At 42.3% G+C, this 23,844-nt stretch overlaps 1 protein-coding gene and 1 long non-coding RNA gene across 3 annotated transcripts in view; one reads left to right on the top strand and one right to left on the bottom strand.

The window, feature by feature from the left end:
- The window catches only part of LOC149794274 (uncharacterized), a 37,044-nt gene that overhangs the window by 2,913 nt on the left and 10,287 nt on the right, over positions 1-23,844 (top strand). The window lies entirely within an intron of this gene.
- Positions 1-23,844, bottom strand: part of LOC149794275 (uncharacterized) — a 45,820-nt gene that overhangs the window by 17,795 nt on the left and 4,181 nt on the right. Inside the window, exon 1 of one of the 2 annotated variants that reach the window (XM_089968430.1) lies at positions 3,715-4,018. The exons of the other annotated variant lie outside the window; for it this stretch is intronic. The gene's annotated coding sequence lies outside the window, so the exon portion shown is untranslated. Of the gene's footprint in view, positions 1-3,714; positions 4,019-23,844 lie in introns of those variants that run through there. 2 annotated transcript variants of the gene reach the window in all.

The raw sequence follows: 23,844 nt of genomic DNA, 5'->3' as shown, positions 1-23,844 counted from the left end.
CGAAACAAATATTCAAGAGGTAACACTGCGCAAACATATGAGCATTATAATTATCAGCGATGTCATTTGGCACGCGCATATTAAATGTATTTATGAGACAGCCTGTTAGAACGTAAACTGTATACTATGTATTAAATCTAAACTGGATCCATTGCCTGTTTGTAAAGATATTTGCAAAATTTGTAGTATTTACCCATATTTGATGACACTGGTCACATTTGTGAAAACTGTACAATATATGAGAAACAACTCCTAAGAATGTTTTTTTCTCTCGAAACGATGTGAATAATAACAGATATCACCAAAGGTGCAACATTTTCAAGTCTTCCATGAAACTAAATAGGAAAACCAAAACTCTCGCCACTACAAGCATTTGAATGTAACACAGATTAGCTCCTGCGTTCCAACATGGAACGTGCCACCTGAAGAAGTAAGAAAGAATCATCCTGACGTAGTTACAAAGTCTACCTCAATCTAAAACCAACAATTGCTACTAAATACTATTTACGTTGGTGATCGAATGTCACAGGCCATGAATGATAGACCATAACACTGTATCGTAGTTTACATTACTGTTTATCTTCCATCCATTTTTCGAAAATAGACAGAGACGGCTAAACACTTTCTTTTAAAGTCTGACTTTCCCAAATCCCTTCACAAGGAGATCACAACTTGTGTTGTCACCATTTAAAACTGCATTGCTTGGTAATACTGTGTGCTTAACAGATATAATAAGAAAATAGTTTTGTCTGAGCAAAATATCATTAGAATGACTAAATGACTCCATACGAATCACAACATTTTGCATCATCTTTTCTGTTTGGGTTTCTTTTCTACCTGCCCCCCCCCCCAATATATTGCTTCAACTCCTTAATTTCACCGTTCCTATCCAAACTCTGTTAAATGGCATCAAGTATGTATGTATGTATGTATGTATGTATGTATATATATATATATATATATATATATATATATATATATATATATATATATATGTATGTATGTATGTATGTATGTATGTATGTATATATATATATATATATATATATATATATATATATATATATATATATATATATATATATATATATATATATATATATATATATATATATATATATATATGTGTGTGTGTGTGTGTGTAATATGTACCCTGATCAAAGATATATCGCGACATGTATAAATATTTCATTAAAAGGAAACTAGGCTTGTTACCTTTTAATGAAACATGCATACATCTCGTGGTATATCACTGATACAGAGTACATAATATATATATATATATATATATATATATATATATATATATATATATATATATATATATATATATATATATATATATAGTTACACGCACTAAACGCACACGGGCACGGGTATTTACTTGACCGAGCGGTTGTCAAACCCTGGCGCGATTCTCGCTAGAAGTCATATGTTTACCCCGACTTTCCAGACTTCAATACAACTTCAGTTTGAAATTAGAAAAACCGACGTGTCCATTCTATACCTAAATTTTCCTCTAATTAATGCAAGACCACAGATAAAACAAACTGCCAAATATCTATCAACCGCACATCTGCATGTTTTACAGTCATCATATTTACGTACCGCCAACCGTTCACGCCTTAGAAAATATATGAGTATCCCCTATCACCGGGAACTATTTTAACTCCGCCACATTAGGCCAGTCATTGTATGCTTTCCAGGCACATTTCGCCATTATAACTGCACTATATTCGCCCACATGGTGACATAAACGGTATCTGCCAAGTCCCTTCTTATTTATTCCCTTGTGTCATTTTCCGGTTTCTCACCGTAAGTACTGCCCTTGCAGTCACACCACCAATGGACACCATTAGATTTTAATATGGACTATCTTACGACAGGGACATTCATTCGGTTTTGGCCTGAATTCACTACTAGTTAACCATATCATCATGGAAACACACTAACACTTCACTCAATGACGTTTGCTCCTAATAATTGGCTCATTATTTCTGGATAGGAATATTTCCATGGCGCCGAATTTCAATAATCACGCAAGTAATCACACAAATCTAAGAATTCCTTAAACCGGGGCGCTATAACCAAATGCACATGCTCTAAATGTATTATAATATATAACTAACGCATTGACTAAGTGAACGAACTCCCCACATCCCTGAAGAGTGTGTTCGCTACAAAATGTAGTTCTGTGCTTTTTGTGGCCGTTCACAGTCACCTTTGTAAACTGAGGACTTATGCTTTAAACATGAAAGCTGGTTTAAATGACTAAAGTAGAGCACTTCAAATGCACGATTATAATTTTGAACACTGAACGCTCAGTCATTCACGTACCGGCGCATGAAAATAAGTGTGGTATAGACAATAAGCTAAATGACGAACCAACAAGATGTATTTAAAATGTTTTAAGATAATTATAGTTGATGTAAGTCATTATTCTACTTTAATCAACATTGCTACCGACAATACAAGGCTCTCTCTCTCTCTCTCTCTCTCTCTCTCTCATTGATTGGTTTGACTTAACGTTCATAGGTCCAGAGACATCGTCGTCTGATGCTCCGATGGTCCAGAGGGGGGGGGGGGGGCTATGGACATTTTCATGATTAATTAATAATAATCTATTTTTAGAATATTATAATAGGTTTAAGAAACAACAACAATAAAGCAATAAATACATTACAGTATACTAGTTTGTGTAACCAAGAAATATACCGTAAATTGTCAGTAGGCTATTGCAACTCTGCATCATTCATTATATAAAGTATAAACAGTGTAAATAAATCCAGAGGAAGTGTACACGTACCGTTACGACGAACCATATTCTTGTAAGTTACTTGGCGTTAAGTTCACTTAACTTTTTTTCACTCTCGCTCCAGATTTCTGCTTAATTTGTCTCTTATGTGGGGTGGGGGGGACGGAAAGCAGAAAGTAATGCGATGAAATTGTGTATCAGAACGAAAACGGAGTTTGAAATTATGATAATACAAAGCAAAAAGACTAGGGGAGAAGAGGGAATCTTATGCACATAAAGTGACATGAACGCATGTTTTGAGACCGCAAGTTGCATGCCATCTTTTTCATATACATGTGAATTCAACCACAACCATACGTTATTAGTTGACTTCAGGGGATAACCCAGTGATAACAAGTAAAAACGAAAGGTACTGTGAGAATGACAGGCACTGTACCGCACTACTCTTCGAATTCAGTGAGTGCCATTTTTTTCTAATGTATATTTAGAGCGTATATAAAAATAGAATCAATTTGAAAATGGTTTTCTTCATTTTAAGATAAACACTAACGAGGTAAAGGTACATTTATGAAGAAAAATGATGTCTCGACTATGGTCGGAAATGAAGCTATTGTTGAAATTATTATCATAAAGAAAAACGTTCCAACACGGACTGATTGGAGATATTTGTTTTTCACTGATGAGTTGATCTTGAGGAATAGGTGGTAATTGTTACTTAACGTAGCCAACCTTCTTTTCACTGAAGAAAGAAATAAAAATGTGTGGATGGAACAAAAATACCCAACAATAAGGATGTTCGCGTAAAGCATCATAGGACTTTTGAGCAAGGAAACGTGGTTAGGCAAACAAAACGCAGTTCGCCTGACACCCCAACCAATTCTGGATCTACTACTATCCTGACTCATGTTACGATTAGAAGAACTGACGACTGCATAAAAATAAACACAAGGATTACTTACTTATCTTTCAATGGAAATATCCAGCGGCAGAATTTGTGGCTGCATCATTACATATAACTTCAATGCACAGTTCACATACGTAAATATATAAGCTTTTCTTCGTCTAATTTTGAAATCCGCTACGTAAGGCAATCGTATTCGTCCTTTTTCAGATATACACGATTAACAGCATCTACTGTACTGAACTACATTTTTTCGAACCTTTAGCACACTGTATAATGCATCTATAATATCGATCAGCTAGAAAGCCGCTAGATGATACAGTTCGACCATATAGAGCCAGATGCCTGGAGATTCGCGTGTAGGCTAGCTGCAGCTTTTGCTTCCAAAACAGTTTTCTTTTTATACATTTGTTGTAAAACGTTTCATGTCGGTTAAAAAACTTGATATTTGGTATCTCCTAAATGTATCTCAGCAATATAGCACAGTCTGTTATTTTGTTTCCAAGGCAACTTATGCCTTATTGCCTTTTTTTTAGAGTTGACTAAAGATGGTTGCCATAGAAACAGTTTATTACTCTTTCGTAAATGTTAAATCCGATCTCACGAAAGAACAAATTTGGCATAAAATAACATATGTTATGGCTCATCGATTTCTAGCTCAATAAAAATATTTTTCAGTATCTGCAACAAGTTGAAATAAACTAGTTGAAACACAGCACATTTAAAGGTTTAATTTCTGTAGAAACAACCATGTGTGTGAGTGTGTGTGTGATTTGGATTTTTTTTTAACGTTGCGGTCCAAACGCGACCTAGAACTTTCCTGTTTGGCATTGATGATGTCACAGCGGTACAGCACCTGAGGGCAAAAGTGGCTACAATTAATACATTAGTGTCACTATATTTCCAAAGGAGCAAATTTTACATTTTGTATCATGTCAAATTAGAACGATTTTGCATTATTTCAACCTATTCAAGGTTAAAAAAATTTCTTTCGTTTTGATAAATGTAAGCAATGATATGGCTCAACAACACTGAGTCTTTCTACTTCAAGGTCGGATGCGAATAACGAAGCACGTGTCCGTAAAGTTTAATGTGTGAAAGTGAAGTTTAATGTCCTACTACTAGAGTGGGAGGAAATTACTCCAGGTGTTTCGGAAGGTGTTATACATGTCAGGGTCCGGTCAGCCTGTCATTTGTTTGACACGTATGACAGCCTGTCATATACTTGCTCAACAGTGCCGGATTAAACCCTGTGTTGGCCCTTAGGCAGTGAACATCTTGGGGCCCACCTCGCAAATTATCCCCTAATATATTTTGCCAATATTATTTTGATCCGTTGTCGACGGGCCCTTAGACCGGTGCCTACTCTGGCTATTTGGTAATCTGGCACTGTTGCTCAAGTACTTCAGATATGTAGACCTGTCTCATCTTTGTTATGTATAGACATATAGTGATACTCACGTGCTAATTATACGTATGTCGAGGAAGATGTGTACATTCTTGACCCATTATCCAATACGCTTAATCATATGCCCGCTATTGACGTTAAAGGAAAGCCATTTAAATTCTGAAACTCTTTCCCCCATTATGACAGTTATTTTTTTTTCTTCTCCGAAATCGTTTGATAAATAAATTCTATTACATCATTAATTTTCACCTGACTACATTTTAGTAATAATGTTTAGGTATGTTCCACTATTTTTTCCCCATCCAATATGATTTTAGAACGCCTCAATTTAATACGCACATGAACTTATTATCATTCGGCTGATTGTAGGGGTGGGGTGAATTCATTTATATGTGAGCTGACCTTTGTGGCCAACGGAAAATCCGTGTTAAGTAGAATCCTCTATTCATATATTGACAATACAAAACAAATTCTCACATAATGTTGTACTGCCAGACTCGGAAATGTTAGCCAATTGAGTACGACGCCAATATTGACAATTTCGACAGAACATTCCTGGCAGTAGTGAATAGGGCCACCTTAAGTACAATGCAAAATAACATTACAGAGACCCCTGGGCCACTTTACGTACAATGGAAATTTAACATGGCGAAAAATCGTGTACCACTTTACGTACAAGGGGAATTAACATGGGAATAAATTGTGGGTCATTTTACATACAAGGGGAATTTAACGTGGGACTTATTTTTTTTTTTTAAATTTTTTTTAAAAAAAGGGTAGGCAATTGAAAAGTCATTCTCTTTTCGAGAAATATGGCTGGCCCTGAAAAGGGCCTTTGGGTTTATGTTAATGTATTCATTAACATAAATGGCACCGCATTGGTCTTCTTATTGTTCTTAGGCTGCGTCTCACTGTTGGCCCGTAAATCAGCACTCTTTTCAGGCATCCTTGTCTTTCAACGTAGATCCTACGTATCCACAGACTGGTGTTTGTCCTGTGGACAACGGTCCACTTGGATCGGACATACATGAGCATGTCCGTCCTAAACATCATGGAAGACACAAGGGTGGATGACTCAACTGTGGTCCACATCTTGAAGCGACGAGAACAGGTGAATCAATGCAGTGAACTGCGCTTATTTATAGGTAGAGGTAGGATTGAAACGGATTGAGTTCATTCACCAATCCAAACACGCGTTACAAAATTCAGTCAGCTCGCATCCAATCCGAAGAGAACAGTCTGTGACGTCACGTGGTCTATATACATTCGTTAGCGCTTGTGTGCAGTCAATCTATGCGACAGTGATTCAACATGACGGAAACTCAGAAAACGATCCATTGGGGTGCACCAGCAGGGGAGACTGCCCAAGGGAACCCGGACTTACTTTCAGAAGAGGTGAATTGGGATTTTGTGGATTTTCTCTCCTCGCAAGAATCTGTTCCGGAACCTTCGTTACCTTCTTCATTACCACAAGTGGAGAATTTTAGACAGAGACAGAAAGAAGAATTGGAGAAATTTATACAACGACAAAAGGAAGCGGAACAAGCTTTTCTCCTACAGCAACAGCAGCAAGAAGAAGAGGTAAGAAAAAAACAACAGCAACAACAGCAAGAAGAAGTAGCAGCAAAGAAACAAGAGGGTGAAAATCAAACGGTCACGATACTGTTGGACATTTTAGCGGAGTTAAGAAGTCTGAAACAAATGTATCAGACTTCTTTATTACGACCGAAGAGAATACGACCTTCCCGAGCTAAACACGTTAACCCTGTGACTAAGCCTACCGTACCACCCTTAGTGATTTCAACCCAATCATCATCATCATCAACATTACGCAGTCCAGAAGTAGGCCTTGGTCGTGGCAAAGGCTTAAGGCAGTTAAAGTTGATTTCTTAAACTCACCCCTACACCAAAATAAAAAGGCCCTTTTCAGGGCCACCCACATTTCTCGAAAAGAAATACAATTTCAATTTGCCAATAACTCAAAAAAACCCACCCATTTTACCCTTATAGTACGTGTCTGTGTATGAGTGCGTGAGTGTAGCTTCTTATTTTAAAATCAAAACTCAAAGACACTTACCTTGTATCATTAATTTATTCTTTTCTCCATTTTTTACAATCCAATTCACAATTCCCAACAGAACACTTTAATTAAAAGTTCATTGACTTCTTCTGTTTCCTTGTTTAGTCTCTCTGTTTTTTGAACTTCTTCACCGTCACACTCTTTTCCTCTTCTTCCTCCTCACTTTCTTCCCTTCTTCTTTTCTTCTCCTGTTTCTTTTTCTTCACCTGTCTTCTTTCTTCCTCAGAAGAATCCCTCTCTTCCTCTGAAGAATCCCTCTCTTCCTCTGAAGAATCTCTCTCTTCTTCTGAAGAATTCCTCTTTTCTTCTGATTCCTCTTGTTTCTTTTTTGGGCAATCTGGAGACCAATGTCCTTTTTCTTTACAATAATAACAGGTATCTTTACTTTTGTCTTTTTTAGCCCCTGTTTTTTTTTCTTTTTTGACGGTCTGGACACGCTGAAGACCAATGCCCTTTCTTCTGACAGATATAGCAAGTATCCTGACTTTTATCTCGAAAGGAAGGAGAGCAGTCCGTGGGCTGGTCTGAAGAGAATTTTCTAATGACCCATCGCAAAGCTCTGATGAAACGTTCGATTTGGTTAGTCTCTTCCATCGTTGTACTCGGCTTGAGAGTGAAATGAATAGTGAAAAGGACAAGACACACACCCTTTTATATACGCTGGTCTGCCATGACTATAAATTAGTCTATGGTGTTTAAACTTGAGTCATTTGACGTTTTGTACTCAAGATGAAACGATCCTATTCATTCGAGAAGAAAGAAGAAGAAGAAAGTAAGAGGCAGAAACGTGATCTATCGCCTCGTACCAGGGCTGAAATCTTGGCACAAATTCATGCCAGTGATTTTGAAGAGGACATGAGTGAACCAGAATTTGAAACCTCTAAACCAAGTTCACCGCCCTTAGTCAACCCTGAAAAGTACTATTCCATTCGAGAGACGGAAAAGCGCTCCTCTAGAAAATTTAGAACCACGGCTTACAAATACACGGTGAAGTTTAAAGATTTCAAGGCTGAAGTGCCGTTAGAGAAAGCAGAAGTGTTTATCACTGGGGTGTGGGATTCTTTGCTCACTGCACTCAAGCGACAATGTCAACCCAAAGAAGACGATCGCTTGAGACTTTCCATACAACACGACGGTTTGAAATCCCCTGTTTGGATCGAGTTTAGCACCCCTGCAGAATTGACTGCTTCCAAAGTCATGGACAAGATTCAACACGTACAACAATCTAATGATCAGTTTGACATCACCGATGGAAAAGCCACACTGGACATGACCCACGTCTCTCCTCCTCAAGGAACTGGACGCAAAAAGATGTTATTGGTGGACGACCTTCGCAACACCAAAAAGAGTCTCGTCCGAATTAACAACACTCATGACCAGATGTGTTTAGCCCGTGCCATCGTGGTGGGACGAACCTATGCCAACAAGAACGACACGGTAGCATGGAAAAGAACCTGGAACACTATTCAACGTTCCCATCGAGCCAAACAACGAAACGAAGCAGAACTCCTGTTGCAACAAGCTGGCCTGTCTAAAGACGCACCCTGTGGCATTCCTGAGATGCAAACATTGCAAGATGTCCTAGCTCCACGCTACACCTTGAAAGTGCACCCTCAAGAAATGCGCGGGCCTCTATTGTTTCGAGGCCAAGATTTTAAGGACGGAAAATACATTCATGTTTATTATCACGATGACCATTTCGATACCATTACCACCATCACCGGATTCCTGGGATACAGATATTACTGTGAGAAATGTGATTATGGTTATAACAATCGAGAGCAACACAAGCATTGTGGAATGAAATGCCCAGGATGTTTGGCCTCTCCACCCTGTTTGAGCGAAAAACCAGTGCCTTGCTCAACTTGTCTGCGCACGTTTGTCAGCCCTACCTGTTACCAACAACATTTGAAAACGCAAGGTTCACAGAAGAAATGTGCTTGTCAACTCCTGAGATTGTGCCCTACCTGTGGACAAAGCATATGTACCAATACTGCCAAGGCACACGTATGTCGAGGAAAGAAAAAATGTCACATTTGTCACCACATCGTGGACTTGGAACACCAATGCTACGTGCAAAAATACCAACCCCCACCAGAGAAAGAGGACGGTCACAAGAAGAAAGGCAATTTCATCTTTTTCGATTTCGAATGCATGCAAGAGACCGGCATTCACATTCCTAATTTCTGCGTGGCTCATCGAGCGTGCGAGAAGTGCATTCAAGAACCTATCTTCAGTCATTGCCCTCACTGTAGCAAGATTCCTGGAGGGCGTGAAAAAATCTTTCGGGGACCGAACACGTTAGCCGATTTTGCCCAATGGGTCTTAGACCCCATCGACAAGACGTGGAGTCAAGAGGACATCGAACGTTACGGAGATTGTCATCGTCATGCCACGGTGATGGCTCACAATTTCTCCGGATACGATGGACAGTTTCTTCTCAGATACTATATGGAACACGGCACCGAACGTCCTAAAGTGACTTTGAACGGAGCCAAAATCATTTTCATGCAAATGGGACAAGTACAGTTTAAAGATTCGATGAGCTATTTGGCCATGCCTTTGAGTCGAATGCCTAAAACGTTTGGAATGACAGAAATGGCTAAAGGGTACTTTCCACACTTTTTCAATACGGAAGCCAATCAACACGCCGTTCTACCCCATTTACCTGAGGCTCACTATTACGACCCCGACAACATGCGTACCGAACAACGAGAAGCTTTCTACACTTGGTACCAGGCTCATGCCTCGGACCCTTTCGACTTTCAGGAAGAAATGCTAAAGTATTGTCGTTCCGACGTGGACATTTTACGGCGTTGCTGTGGAAAATTTCGAGAACTGTTCATGGAACACGGAGGGGTCGATCCTTTGAAAGAATCTTGCACCATTGCCAAAGCGTGTTCCTTAGTGTACCGCCAACGATTCATGCCTGAAAACACCGTGGCTGTCATCAGTCCTCAAACGACCCACTATGTCAAGCGTCAATACTCGGTCAAAGCCCTACGCTGGTTACATTACTTGTGCGACAAGGAAGACAAATGGATTCAGCATGCCCGCAACGGAGGGGGTGAAAAGACCATCGGAACGTATTAGGTCGATGGCTGGGACTTAGAAAACCCCAAGATCGTGTACGAGTTTAACGGCTGCTTATTTCACAGATGTCCCGTCTGTTACCCTGACTGTAGCACTAGAAATCAGTTTTTGCAACGAACCATGGAAGACTTGTACCAGGACACTTGTCAGCGGCGCCTAAAGTTAGAACAGCAAGGATACCAAGTGGTGGAAATGTGGGAACACGAGTACGATCACCGTATGAAAACCGATCCCGAGTTTAAACGCCTCGTGGAAAGTTACCAGTTCATGGACCCGCTGAACCCGAGGGATAGTTTGTACGGAGGAAGGACCAATGCCACCTGTTTGCTGTACCAAGCCGACGAAGAGAAAGGAGAAGAAATCAAATACTTGGACGTGTGTTCGCTGTATCCCTACGTGTGCAAATATTGTCGCTTTCCTGTAGGGCACCCGCAATTGCTGACGGAACACATCGACCTGAAAAACATTCGACAATACGAAGGCTTCATCAAGTGTAAAGTTTTGCCTCCCACGAACCTATACCATCCCATCTTACCTCACCATTGTCAAGGCAAACTGATGTTTCCCTTGTGCCGTACTTGTGCCGAAACGTGCAACCAGGACCAGCCTTGCCAGCACACCCAGGAAGAACGTGTCTTGACGGGAACCTGGGTCAGCGTAGAATTGTTCAAAGCTCTGGACATGGGATACCAACTGTTAGAAGTGTACGAAATTTGCCACTTTCCCAAGACACAACAATACCACAAGGGTGATCCCAGTCAGAAAGGCATTTTCACTGACTACGTGGATGCCTTTTTGAAACTGAAGCAAGAAGCCAGCGGCTATCCGTCCTGGTGTCACACTCCCGAAGACCAAATACAATTCAAAGAGAAATACTACGAACAAGAAGGCATCACTTTAGACCACATCGAGAAAAACGAAGGCAGGCGATCGTTTGCCAAAGTGATGTTAAATTGCTTGTGGGGTAAAATGGCACAACGACCGTGTTTACCCAAGACGGAATATTTGACAGAACTTTCCCGCTACTTCCAGATGATTCACGACAAAACCAAATACATGAAACACGTGGACGTCGTTCGAGAGAATTTGATTTTGGTCAATTACGAAGAAGATCTGGACTTTGTACAAGACGACCCTTTTGGAAATGTCATCATTGCGGCTTACGTGTCAGCTCATGCTCGCTTAAAATTGTACGAAGCTTTAGAACTGTTAGAAGAACGTGTCCTGTACTTTGACACGGACAGTTGCATTTACATCCATCACCCGAGTCAACAGCACCCTAACATCGAAGGAGACCGTTTAGGAGCCTGGACAGACGAGCATCCCGACGACAAGATTCTAAGTTTCGTCAGTGGTGGTCCCAAAAATTACGGCTACGAATACCGCGACAAACAAGGAGAAGTGCACACGACGTGCAAAGTGAAAGGACTGACTCTGAATTATCGTACCAGTCGAGTGGTCAATTTTGGGGTATTGAAAGAAGCCTTGCAATCGGGAGAGGATGGAAACTTTAAAGTGACCACCTATCAACCGAACAAGATTGTGCGTTTACCCACTCATCACATCGTCAGTCGGCCCTTGGAAAAAGTCTATCAAATCGTGTACCAGAAGCGAGTGCGACTTCCCAATCATTTCACCTTACCGTATGGACACGTTGGTATAAAACATTGGTTGTAAGAGGATAGTTACCCCACCAGAAAGATGACTTCGCCACAGCAAGAATCGAGTGAGAAACCCGATGAGAACTCCAAGTTCAAACCCTACCATTTTCCAGTCTTCTTACCTGACTATTGTGATTGTGCCCGTCGATTGGACACGTTTCAGAAATGGCCTACGGATAGGGAAGGATTACCTTCTTCGCATGTTTTAGCTAGAACAGGATTTGTCTACTTGGGACCTGAGTCAGGATTGGGATACGAGGTACAGTGTTTCGCTTGCGGACTGAAGTTACGAATGGATCTATGTATCTATAAAGATTCAGCTAGTCTGGAACATACTCGATGGTCTCCGCACTGCCCTTACCTTTCTATGGCCTTTCCACCCATCACACTACGGTACAATGTTGACGGTACCTTAGAGACGGTACCTTCCAGAACAGGACATAAAAAACGTAAAAAAGGAACGATGTACAAGCTAGAGACTGCATTGCGACTAGTATAAAAAGGGGCTATGGTCAAGATCGATAGTTCATTGGGACTACCAAGACCGAGCGAACAAGATGAATACTTTCAGAGAAACACAGAACAAGTTGTTTAGAAAGGCACAATTCAAGTGTGAGGCTTCGGAAGTGGAATGCGATTGTGAGCCTTGCGATGGGTACGATGCTGTACGCTGTGACCTTAGCGATGCCGTAAAGCATCATGGGAACTTTAGTGTCACTACCCCTATCATGGAAAGGGATGCTGTGCGTGTCAAACCTGTGGGATGCGAACGTGATGCCGCTCGTCCTCTTGGACACTTTACTGGGTTTAAAGGGGAATGTTCACCTTCACGTCTACCCCCCTACGGATGTCATCCAGCCCTGAGCAAACTCCTGCCCATGTCACTCAACCCTCATCGAAACGAACCTGTGAAAGACGAATATTCGTTCCCTGTGCGTTTGTCGGAATACTGCGACTTTGAAAATCGTCTTCAATCGTTCAAAGGAAAATGGCCTAAGTATCTGGGAATTAGCCAGAGCCGGATTTTTCTACTTGGGCGAAGGAGATAAAGTCAAGTGCTTCAGTTGCGGTGTGTCACTTCACCACTGGGAACCGCAAGATTCGGCCTACGTAGAACATGCTCGATGGTCACCGAATTGTCATTACTTACCCTTAGTGGGACCGAGACACTGAAGTAACTTACCATAATCTGTTCATGGATACTTTACAAGAGAACATTCGTGCTTTGCCTGTGGAGTTGAGAGAACGCATTTACCGAGAGCTGGTCAAAATACAAGTGAAACGTAAAGAACAATTGCATCCGTTACGTCACCGGTGTTTGAACCACTGGTACCTGAAGGCTATACAAGGATTGATTCAATTGAAAGTGTTCCATCGGACAGACATTGATGAACGATCCTCTGGTTTTAAAAAGGATTGGTTTGTTATGGACGATTCTACCTACATCATTGTAAACTTACTGCATCGAATTCCAGAGGAAGAGTTAACGAATTACCAACATCTTGAACACAATGTCAACTTAGTGAAAGAGGAAACTTCTGAACGAATTGTAATGTGCAAATTAGTAACTAAAGGATTTAAATTCGACACTGAAGTAAAACCATGTTTGTGCAAACAGTACATTTCTTGTGTCAGACCAAAGAGGATTTAGTATGACCTATTCATGGATACTTTGCTAGAGAACATTCGTGCTTTACCTGTGGAGTTGAGAGAACGCATTTACCGAGAACTGATCAAAATACAAGTGAAACGCAAACTCAAAGTGATTCATCCGCTTTTAAATTATGCTCTGTTCCAAAGTACAAGAAGACTGATTATGAGTGGATATTACATTAGGCACAAAGTTAAACGAGGCTATTGGCCACCACCCAACGATTCCAAAAACAGTGTATATACTTATGGATACTTTACAAGAGAACATTTTGGGCTTGCCTGAGGAGTTGAGAGAAAGGATTTACCGAGAGCTGGTGAAAATACAAGTGAAACGTAAAGAACAATTGCATCCGTTACGTCACCAGATCTTTAACCACTGGTACCTGAATGGTATAAGAGGACTGATTCGTCAGAAATTTTTTCAGTGGTCAGACCTTGTTGAACACTTTCAGTTTGGGGATGATGATGGACTAGACGTTCGTAATTTTGGTTACTTCGAGATTCACTTACTGCAACGTATTGTGGAAGACGAGTTAAAGGATTACCAACATTTGTTACATGGAATCTGCTTAGAAAAAGACGAAACATCTAGACAAACTCTGACGTTTCAGTTACAGTATGTAACATTTAAATTCCCTACTGGAGAACGAACATGTTTGGTTAGAAATTACCTTTACTGCTTCCGAAACAAAGACACTATAAAATCAAGTTGCCATGCCACGGATTATGTCACATATTATTGAACAGATTCCGTGGAAGGTGCTCAATGACCATATTCAAACCGTGGATCATTACCATCAATTATTACAAAAACTGTATCCATTCAATTTGGGACGACAAGTGGTGTGTGTCTTAGTGACTTGTTTTCTGGGATTTCGTTTACCAGCCGATTCTTTGTGGACTCTTTACGATCAGTACTTACCACCTCAATGGCCTTAAATGGTCACGAAAGACTCCTTTTGCTCAAAGCCTTGCGTTTTCATCTGGATACTTCTCGACCTCAACAGGAAAAAAAAGATTCGTCAACTTTTAGCTACCCAAGACGTGTATGACGATGTGTGTGTAGCTTGTGACTTACATCCCCATTGGACAGATGTCCGTGCCTGGAAAGAATGGGGTTTTGAGGCTTGGTCCCAAGAAGTGGCCCAGTATGCACGAGAGTTGTTCAAGGAAAAAAGTTCCTTTTCAACCCGTGTTAGTGACGGTGCCAGAAGAACCCGTCACCCAGGACAGGACTGTCGTGGACAGGCCTGAAAGACCCTTTCGGGAGGACACTTGTGTGACCTTACCCCCTACTATAGAACCGGTTAGAACATTACCCAAAACATGTTGTTGTACAGACACTTGTTTTTATTCCACGTTAATGGTTATCATGTGCCTTTTATTCTTGCACTTAAGCCTTTGGCTTTTATGTATTTTTGTCTTTCGTATTCATGTTTGAAAAAAAAAACATTCAATAAACGTGTTCTGAAAAAGTATATAAACTCTTGTCTTGTTTGTTTTTCGCGTCACAAGTGACATTTCTCACACAATGGCTACCTCTGCTGTCTCTACTCCCTCTTCCTCTACTGTCAAAGTCATCGACGAACACTTAGATCGTGCCAGTTGGGAGGCTTTGTATCTTCGCCATCCTTTTAACATGCTCATTGCTGGACCTAGCGGTTCAGGCAAAACCGAATTCGTCAAACGTTTGATCGAACATAAACATCATTTGATCGATCGCCAACCTCAGCGGATCGTGTGGTGTTACAAAGAGTGGCAATCGGCGTACAGCCTCTTGCGAGAAAGTCAAGGCGATTCCATCGTGTTTGTGGAAGGCATTCCTAAAGAAGACGACAGCATCGTCTCTGACTCCCGTCAAACCCATTTGGTCATTTTCGACGACATGTTAGGAGAAGACGAAGAAGAAATTAAACTGTGGTTCACGCGCAAAGGGCATCACCGTAATGCCAGTGTCGTTTACATCACCCAAAATTTGTTTCAACAAAGTAAAGCCCATCGTACCATCAGTCTCAATGCGCATTACGTGGTCTTGTTTAAAAGCCCTCGAGATAAATCGCAAGTGCAAGTCTTAGCCAAACAGTTAGGAACGCCTTGGCTGACTCAGGCGTACGACGATGCCACTCAAACGCCACACGCCTATTTACTCGTCGATTTGAAACCTACGACCCCAGAGGATTTGCGATTTCGTACCCACTTGTTTCACCACTGGTGCCAAGACGGAGGGCCTGTCCTGTACACGTCTCCGTCCTCGACTTCATTTCACTCCCCATAAAAAAAAAATCTATAAAAACCTCAGACCCTTTTTCGTCTGTCTCACACAACGTCAACATGACGTCCCTTCAGTCGCATCTTCCCGTCAAATTGATTCGTGCCTTGTATGGCATCAGTCGAGAAAAAAATCCACAAACACGAGCCCGTGTCTTAGAAGCTAGTCTCAAAGAAGTCTTACGATGGTTCACGGTGACGGCACGTCAAATACTCCAAGGAATCATTCAGATTCCTCATCAAACCAAACGCTTTTTCGATCGAAACAAAGTCGCTTTGGTCCAACTGGCCGATCCCCGCATCGACACTCAAACCAAAAAACAAATCATTTTGAAACCTGGAGGGAGCGGTACTCTAGGAGGGGTCATCATTCGCTCTCTCTTAAGATGGGATCCTAATGCCCCCAAAGTTATCTCCAAGACAAAAGTCCAACGAAGCCCCAAGAAGAAAAAGAAAAAGACCAGGTCCCCAAGGAGAACTTCTCCAGTGGCAGGACCCTCCTCTGACCAGACACCACCACCCCGGAAAAAGAAAAGAAGCCCCCAGAAAAAGAAACAGAAAAAAGTCCCCAGAAAAAGAAAAGTCCACAGAAGAAAACTAGTCGCAAGAGAGGCACTTCGGCCAGGACGCAACCTTACACTCGCAAACCACGACCTGCCACAGCGGTGACTGCGTCTCCGGCAGCCTCACGTTTATCCACTTCTCCGTTAATGACACCCAGAACCGAAGAGTACTTGGAGACGTTGATCACACCAAGAACTTCTCCGTTGATGACCCCCAAAAGAACTTCCCCAGTGGCAGGACCCTCCAATTTAGTGGCAGTGGCTGCTGCTCACAAAGTACCTTCTCCCAAAATCAAAGTCCAAGAAAGATCGGGCATGTTACAAAGTTTACTGGATTTGTCCAAGCAAGAACTGGCTCGATTTAGTCCGTTACGTACCCCTGCACGACGTGTCATGCCTGTCCTCAAACTGATACGACGTAAAGACAATCAGTGGCGACGCGTTCCAGTATAAAAAAGGCCTGTGACCAAGTAGGGTATCAGTGTTTTTTTGGTGCTCCTGAAGACTCAAAGATGTCACCCTCCAGAAAACCCCAAGGAAAGAAAAGGAAAGGACTGCCACCACGTTTAGCCAAACATGGGGACATGTTATCTGTCCTGTCCAAAGCTTCTCCACTCCTACGAAAAAAACTCATTCAATCGGCCTCCAAAGAGGTCATCGATACCGTGTGCGAATGTTGTTTGAACGTTTTGAAAGGCACGATTCCTTTGTCCAAACACCAGAAACAATGCTTAAGCAAGCATCGTCACGTTCTTCGCCAAATGGTTCGAAAGAAAATTCCCATTCGTCAAAAAAATAAGATGTTAGTGCAACGTGGAGGCATTTTACCTCTCTTGTTAGGCCCCATACTGAAAGGAGTCTTGGGAACCATGTTGGGAGGACTGGTGGGAGCAAGATAAAAAGGCCCTCGGAAGTCCCAAGATCTCAGAATCGACCCCTGACAACCCCATGGAAGGACGAAAACTAGCTTTAGTGCCTTACAAACGATGGATGGAATACCATCGGTGGCAAGAACAACGCACCCCGCATTTACCTCCCAATCCCAATTTGAGCGAGATGTCCCAGTTACAACACGAATTGATGGATCGCCAAGATTTGTCCGAAACAGAAAAATCGCAAAAGTACGGTCAACTCTTGCAACGAATGCAACTCTTTCACCAGAAAGCTTTAGACGAAACAGCTTTACCCACTCTGAAAGATTTTAAGACCTTGATGAAAAGTCCAGCACCATCACCAGTACCAGTACCAGTACCACCAGTACCAGTGACCAAGACAGAAAAAGAAGAAGAAGAAGAAGGGTTTCAAACTCCACCAGAAAAAGTACGCAAGTTAACAACACCACCTACCTCCAGAATTGGATGGATTAAAAAGATGATGGCCACCCCTTCTTCATCACAAGAGAAAAAGAAAGTGAAGACAGAAGTGAAACAAGAACCGATATCCCCCGCTCAGACATCCTCCTCTTCAACACCTATTGCAGGTCGCACACGCAAAGCATTGCAATGCAAGAAAATACCCCAAGAGAAAAAGAGTAGCATCCTCCAAGAGTGGGTGCCTTATTAACACACAAACACCAAAAATGGAGAAAGTCTTAGCCAGCATTTACTACGATCCCTCGCATCCTGCAGGTTACGCAGGAGTTCAAAAATTGTATCGTGCTGCCAAAACTCAACTGAAAAGTCTCCGTTTACCTCAAGTGCAACGATGGTTACAAGAACAAGCTACCTACACTTTACACAAACCCATTCGACGCAAGTTTGCCAGAAGTCGCACCCGAGTGGAAGGCATCGATCATCAATGGCAAGCCGATTTAGCCGATGTCTCTCATTTGGCCAGCTACAATCGTGGCTACAAATATTTGTTTTGTGTCATCGACGTCTTTTCCAAATTTGCCTGGGTCGTGCCCTTGACTTCCAAATCCAGCAGCGAGTTAGTGCGAGCCCTGCAACGGGTGTTGGAACAAAGCGGTCGTCACCCTCTTCGATGGCAAACGGACAAAGGCACCGAATTTCTGAACCAAGCTTTCCAAAAAGAATTAAAGAAACGTGACATTCATTTTTTTACCACCGAGAATCCCGAAACCAAAGCCAGCATCGTGGAACGTTTTCAACGCACTTTGAAAGAACGCATGTGGAAATATTTTACGCATCACCACACTCTTAAGTACATCGACATCTTACCGCACCTGTGTGCAAGCGTACAACCAATCTTACCATCGAAGCATCGGACGTGCCCCGCAAGACGTGACTCCCGACAACGAAGTGCTGCTGTTTGAGCGCCTGTTTGGTACGTCCCCGACGAGGGCTGTCCCCAAGAAAAGTGGAGAGTTGACCGTAGGAGATTGGGTGCGCATTGGCAAAACCAAACGCACTTTCGACAAAGGTTACTTACCTAACTGGACGACCGAATTGTTTCGCGTCACTGGACGAGTGCATGGCCGTCATCCTGCCGTCTATAAATTGGAAGACATGAACGGAGAAGTACTCAAAGGAACGTTTTCTTTGCCCGAGTTACAACGTGTCACCAAAAAAGAAGACGACGTGTACGACATCGAAAGCATTCTCGAACGCAGAACCCGTAAAGTGGGCAAACGACGTGTCAAAGAAGTCAAAGTACGTTGGAAAGGATATCCGCCCAGTTTTGATTCTTGGATCGACGCTTCGCAAGTCATCGACTATAAAAAGAAGTGACCATCATGCCCTTTCACACAGCAGACGCAGCTACGTCGACCACTCCTTCTTCACCTAGTTCTTCTGTGCAAGATTTACAAAAACAACCCTTGTGGGTGTGGTGTGGAGAACGTGTGCCTAAAACGCAAATCGTCTTTTTCTGCCAAATCTTCGTGGTGTATTGTGTCATCGGGGCAGCCATCGCCAATTTGAGTTTGCAACAAGGAGACAAACAATTGTGGACCATTTTATTGAGCAGTTGCATCGGTTACCTGCTTCCCAATCCCTCCCCGAAATTCTCCTGGAACGGGAACCTTGTGTCCAGTGCCAGTGTCAGTCACCACTCCAACAACAGCCACAATCAGAACCCCATTTTAGATGGAGACACGCCTCTGACGTCCACTAACCCCTCGGACAGCCACATAACTCTGGAATTATGAGTCACCGAAACCAATTTTACTTAACCTTACCCAGTGACAGTTCCATGGAGGTGTTTCCCAACAACACGTTGTTCTGTTACACGGCCAAATTACCTCAGGCCATCCCCTTAGATCACGAAGCCCATTGGGAAGTGACTTTAGTAGAAATGATTCACCCGACCCAAGTCCTCAATGTCCTTCCCAATCAAAATTTTTTTAAGGTGGACGTTAATGACGAGCAATTGCAACAGGAATTGAATAAGAGAGCCATGTCTGACATTAAAACCTATAATGAGAAAACTAAGACGTGGACCTACCACTTGTCCATTCTCCCAGGCTATTATTTTAGTGGTCATCATTTGGTCAGCACCATAGCCTCCAGGTTTAATGGAGTGTTTGGGAAAGCTTTTGAGAATGTCAACAACAAAAGTGTCACCATGGAGTACCACAAAGTAGCTCGTCGCTTCTCGATGAAATCTGACCGGAGTAAAATCATGTCCATTTTATTTTGTCCTGAATTGTTTGACATGTTGGGCGGAGACATGGAGATGAGAAAGAAATTTGATCAAAAAGGTGAGCAAGTAATCATTTACGACAACGAGTCTTTTGCCAAGTATTTTCGTACCCCGGTAGAACTGAACCAAGGACTGAATTTGATCTTTGTGTATTCCGATGTGGTGGAGTACAACGTGGTGGGACACACCTCCGTACCGTTACTGCGTGTCATTCCTTTCAAAGTGGATTCTGCCACGAACGCTGACAAGGAAGGTGGAAACACTTACCACGTCCACCGCGAATTTGTCCATCCTCACTATTTGCCGGTCAGCAAGTCGTATTTGGATACGGTCAACATTACTATAAAAGGAGATTTGGGACAAAATATTTCATTCACCAAAGGAAAAGTCAGGGTGAAACTCCATTTTCGAAAACGGTTCTCTCACGACTCGTAAGTCATGTATCCAGTGTACCGATGGGTTGCTCGACAGCGAGGACACGGTTTAGGAGATATGCTGAAATCGGCCTTTCGTTCGGTGGCCCCAGTGTTGAAACCGATGGTGACACGCGGATTGCACGCCTTGAAAGATGCGGCACTGACGCAAGGCAAAGAATTTCTCCAAAATGTCATCATCGACAAACAAAACCCTAAAGAAGCCTTCATGAGGGCTGGCAAAAATGTCTTGCTGCAAACGGGCAAAGACATTTTAGGCCGACGAGACACACCTATAAATGCCCTGCACGCTACCGAGTCAGGCATTCAGCAAGGACAAGGCAGAAAGAGACGACGAAGAAAACACCCTTTCACCAGACTTCAAGCGAGAAAGGCCAAGAAAAGAAGAACCGTTCGAGACTTAGACGTTTTCGATTATTGAGAAAGAACAGAACAAAATGATGCACCGAGAGTCTTGCGCCTGTTCCAAGACGGAACTATATCTGTTTGCCATGCCCCCCCACGATGATGACGATGCAAGAATCCCAGTGGGTGGAATTTCACCCCGTCTCCTCACTGACCGATTCCGCTCCCATCGAGTTTGAAATCAAAGGACAACCCGAAGATTACATCGATCTGAATAGCAGTTACTTGTACTTGAAAGTCCAAGTTCTAGATAAGGATAATGGTGGAGTAGATGACAGTGAACAAATAGCTCCCGTCAACAATTTCATGCATTCCTTGTTCAGCTCAGTGGATTTGTACTTGAATAACAAACTAGTTAGCAGCAGCATGGATACTTACCCTTACCGTGCCTACCTGGAAAGTCTTTTGACGTACGGAATAGATGCCAAGGATACTCATCTCAATGCCTGTGTGCTGTGGGAACCTGACTAAGCGACCAAGTTCGACGCATTGGATGGAAGCAATTCCGGCTTTGAGGCAAGAGAAAGCAAAATCATAAATGAGAGGAGTTTAGAACTGATGGATCGTTTGCATTTGGACATGTGGTTGCAAGAGAAATATTTGCTGAACGGAGTCAATGTCCGCTTGAGACTGAATCTCAGCAGTACCGCTTTCCATTTGCTGGCTGATCCTGCTAAGGCTCCTAAAAGCAAAATCGAAGAGGCCAAACTCTACGTACGACGCGTGGAAGTGTTACCCAAAGTGGGAAACGACATGAGTCAAACGTTGAGCAGAACGACCGCCAAGTATCCCATACAACGTGTGGAAGTGAAAACGTTCACCATTCCCAAGGGACAGCATTCTATGATCGAAGATCATCTGTTTCAAGGACAGTTACCCAAGCGTTTAATCCTTGGTATGGTCTCGAATTCAGCCTTCAACGGAGCCTTCGCTGAAAATCCTTTCAACTTTCAACACTTCAACGTGAAGAAAATCGAAGTCAGTCGCGATGGCAAGACCTTGTGTACCCGACCTTTCGAACCTGACTTTAGTGACAAGAAGATGAATTACTTGAGATCGTACTTGTCCCTGTACGAAGCCACCGGCCAGTTAGGAACCAACACCAGTCACGGCATTGAGTACGAGGATTATGCAGGAGGCTATGCTTTGTGGGCTTTTGATTTCACTCCAGACCAAGGCAGCGACGAGGGACATTTCCACCCTATAAAATCCGGCCAGATTCGTGTGGAACTTCAGTTTGCAAAAGAACTACCAGCGACAGTGAACGTCATCCTGTATGCAGAATTCGATAATACCATAGAAATCAACAGTTTGAGAGAAGTCATTCTAGATTATTAGAAGCCATGGAAGACTGTTATCCCTCTTTACCTAGTGGAGAAACTTTGGACATGAAATGTGAGGAGACCGTGGAAGGAGAAGAATCTCAAGACAAAGACGAAGAAGTTGTCATGATGAAGTCGAGATGGCCAGAACAAGAAGCCCATTTAGTCTCCAGTTTTGCCAAACACTTGGTCGAAAAAATGACGGAATTGATCAAGAAAAATTGTTATGGATGTCAAAACGATCATCCCAGTCAAATTCAACACGATAAATGCCTAATGTTAAGTCAAGAAGAAAAATTGGACGAGTATCTGGACGAAGCTTGGAGTCTCATCTCGAACAAAGACGTGTTGCACCAGTGGTATAAAGACTTGCGTGAACATTCTTGTCCACCATTAACCACTCAAGAGATCCATCGTATCGAAGCTCTCCTGAATCAGAGTGAGGAAACAGAACGAATAACCGTTTATTCGTCAGACATTTTCAAGCAAAAAGTCAGGATCGAATTGACGACTTATTATTACCTGTGAAGAAGAAGAAGAAGAAAAAAACACACACAAATCAATGGATACCTGGGAACTTTATTACCTTTTGAACCACAGTTCGTATACGGCTTCTTGGAATCCTGTCGTCTGTGCTAAAGATGAACTCCCTCATCGCAAACCGAAAGACCATCAAGCTTACGTGATCAACACGGACGACAGTCATCTCCCAGGAACCCACTGGGTAGCCGTCTACTTTCCTCAAGAAGGATGTGTGGAATATTTCGATTCGTATGGATTGCCCCCTTTGGAAGACGATATCATCGACTTTATGAGAAGAAATGCTCAAACCACCCGATTCAATAATGTGAAATTACAAGGCACAGATTCCTTGGTGTGTGGACAGTACTGTGTGTATTTTCTGCATCATCGCAGCCTGGGCTATTCCTTAGAACATTTAGTGACTCATTTTGATCCTCGTTCTTCTTCTAGAAACGATGTGAAAGTAGATCGATGGTTTTGTGACCATTATGCTTATCTTTTGTCTCAAGCTAGGAAACGTAGTGTCCATCAATGGCCTAATGACTTCCAACAGTGGAAATCACAATTTCATTCACAACGTTGTCAGCCCTGTTTAAAGTAGACTGTCAATTGAGAAAAAAATGTTTGTGATTTGAAACAATTGTTTGATGTTATATTGTTGGATTATTGTTAAAAATGTTAGAGTTGTTGTTTAGTGTTAAGTGATTTTTGAATAAAAAATGTTGTGTTTTGAAAAAAAATGCCTTTGTCTTTTGTTTAGCTAGAAGAATGTTGGATTGATGCTCTTTCATTTCTTACTATCCCTCTCATGACACTCACTGAACGTTGCGGCTCGAAAACCGTGTGGGGATGTTTTCCTTCACGTCCGCGCTTTGACTTTAAGAACCGGGGGTTGTTTCCAGTCTAACCATCCATTGTCGACTCATCCTCCTAAGAAGATGTGCTCCAAACTAGCTAAGCTCAACGAAGCCTACGTGAATTTGCATAGGGTCAGACACAGTCTTATACCGAAGCCAGAAGAAATAGAGAATGTGAGAATGTTAAAAGTCACTGAAGACCTGATAAAAGAGCTCTTCAGAGAAGAAATGAACAGGGAGAAAGAAGAATGGACAGAGAAGTACAGACTTCAGAGACAGCAGCAGCAACAACAACAACAACAACAACAGCAGCAGCAAC

The sequence above is a fragment of the Sinohyriopsis cumingii genome, chromosome 8, assembly GCF_028554795.1.
Source record: "Sinohyriopsis cumingii isolate HCF-2022 chromosome 8, ASM2855479v2, whole genome shotgun sequence".
Taxonomy (NCBI): Eukaryota; Metazoa; Mollusca; class Bivalvia; order Unionida; family Unionidae; genus Sinohyriopsis; species Sinohyriopsis cumingii.
The sequence above is the reverse complement of the archived record's forward strand: the minus strand, read 5'-3'. Positions and strand labels throughout refer to the sequence as shown.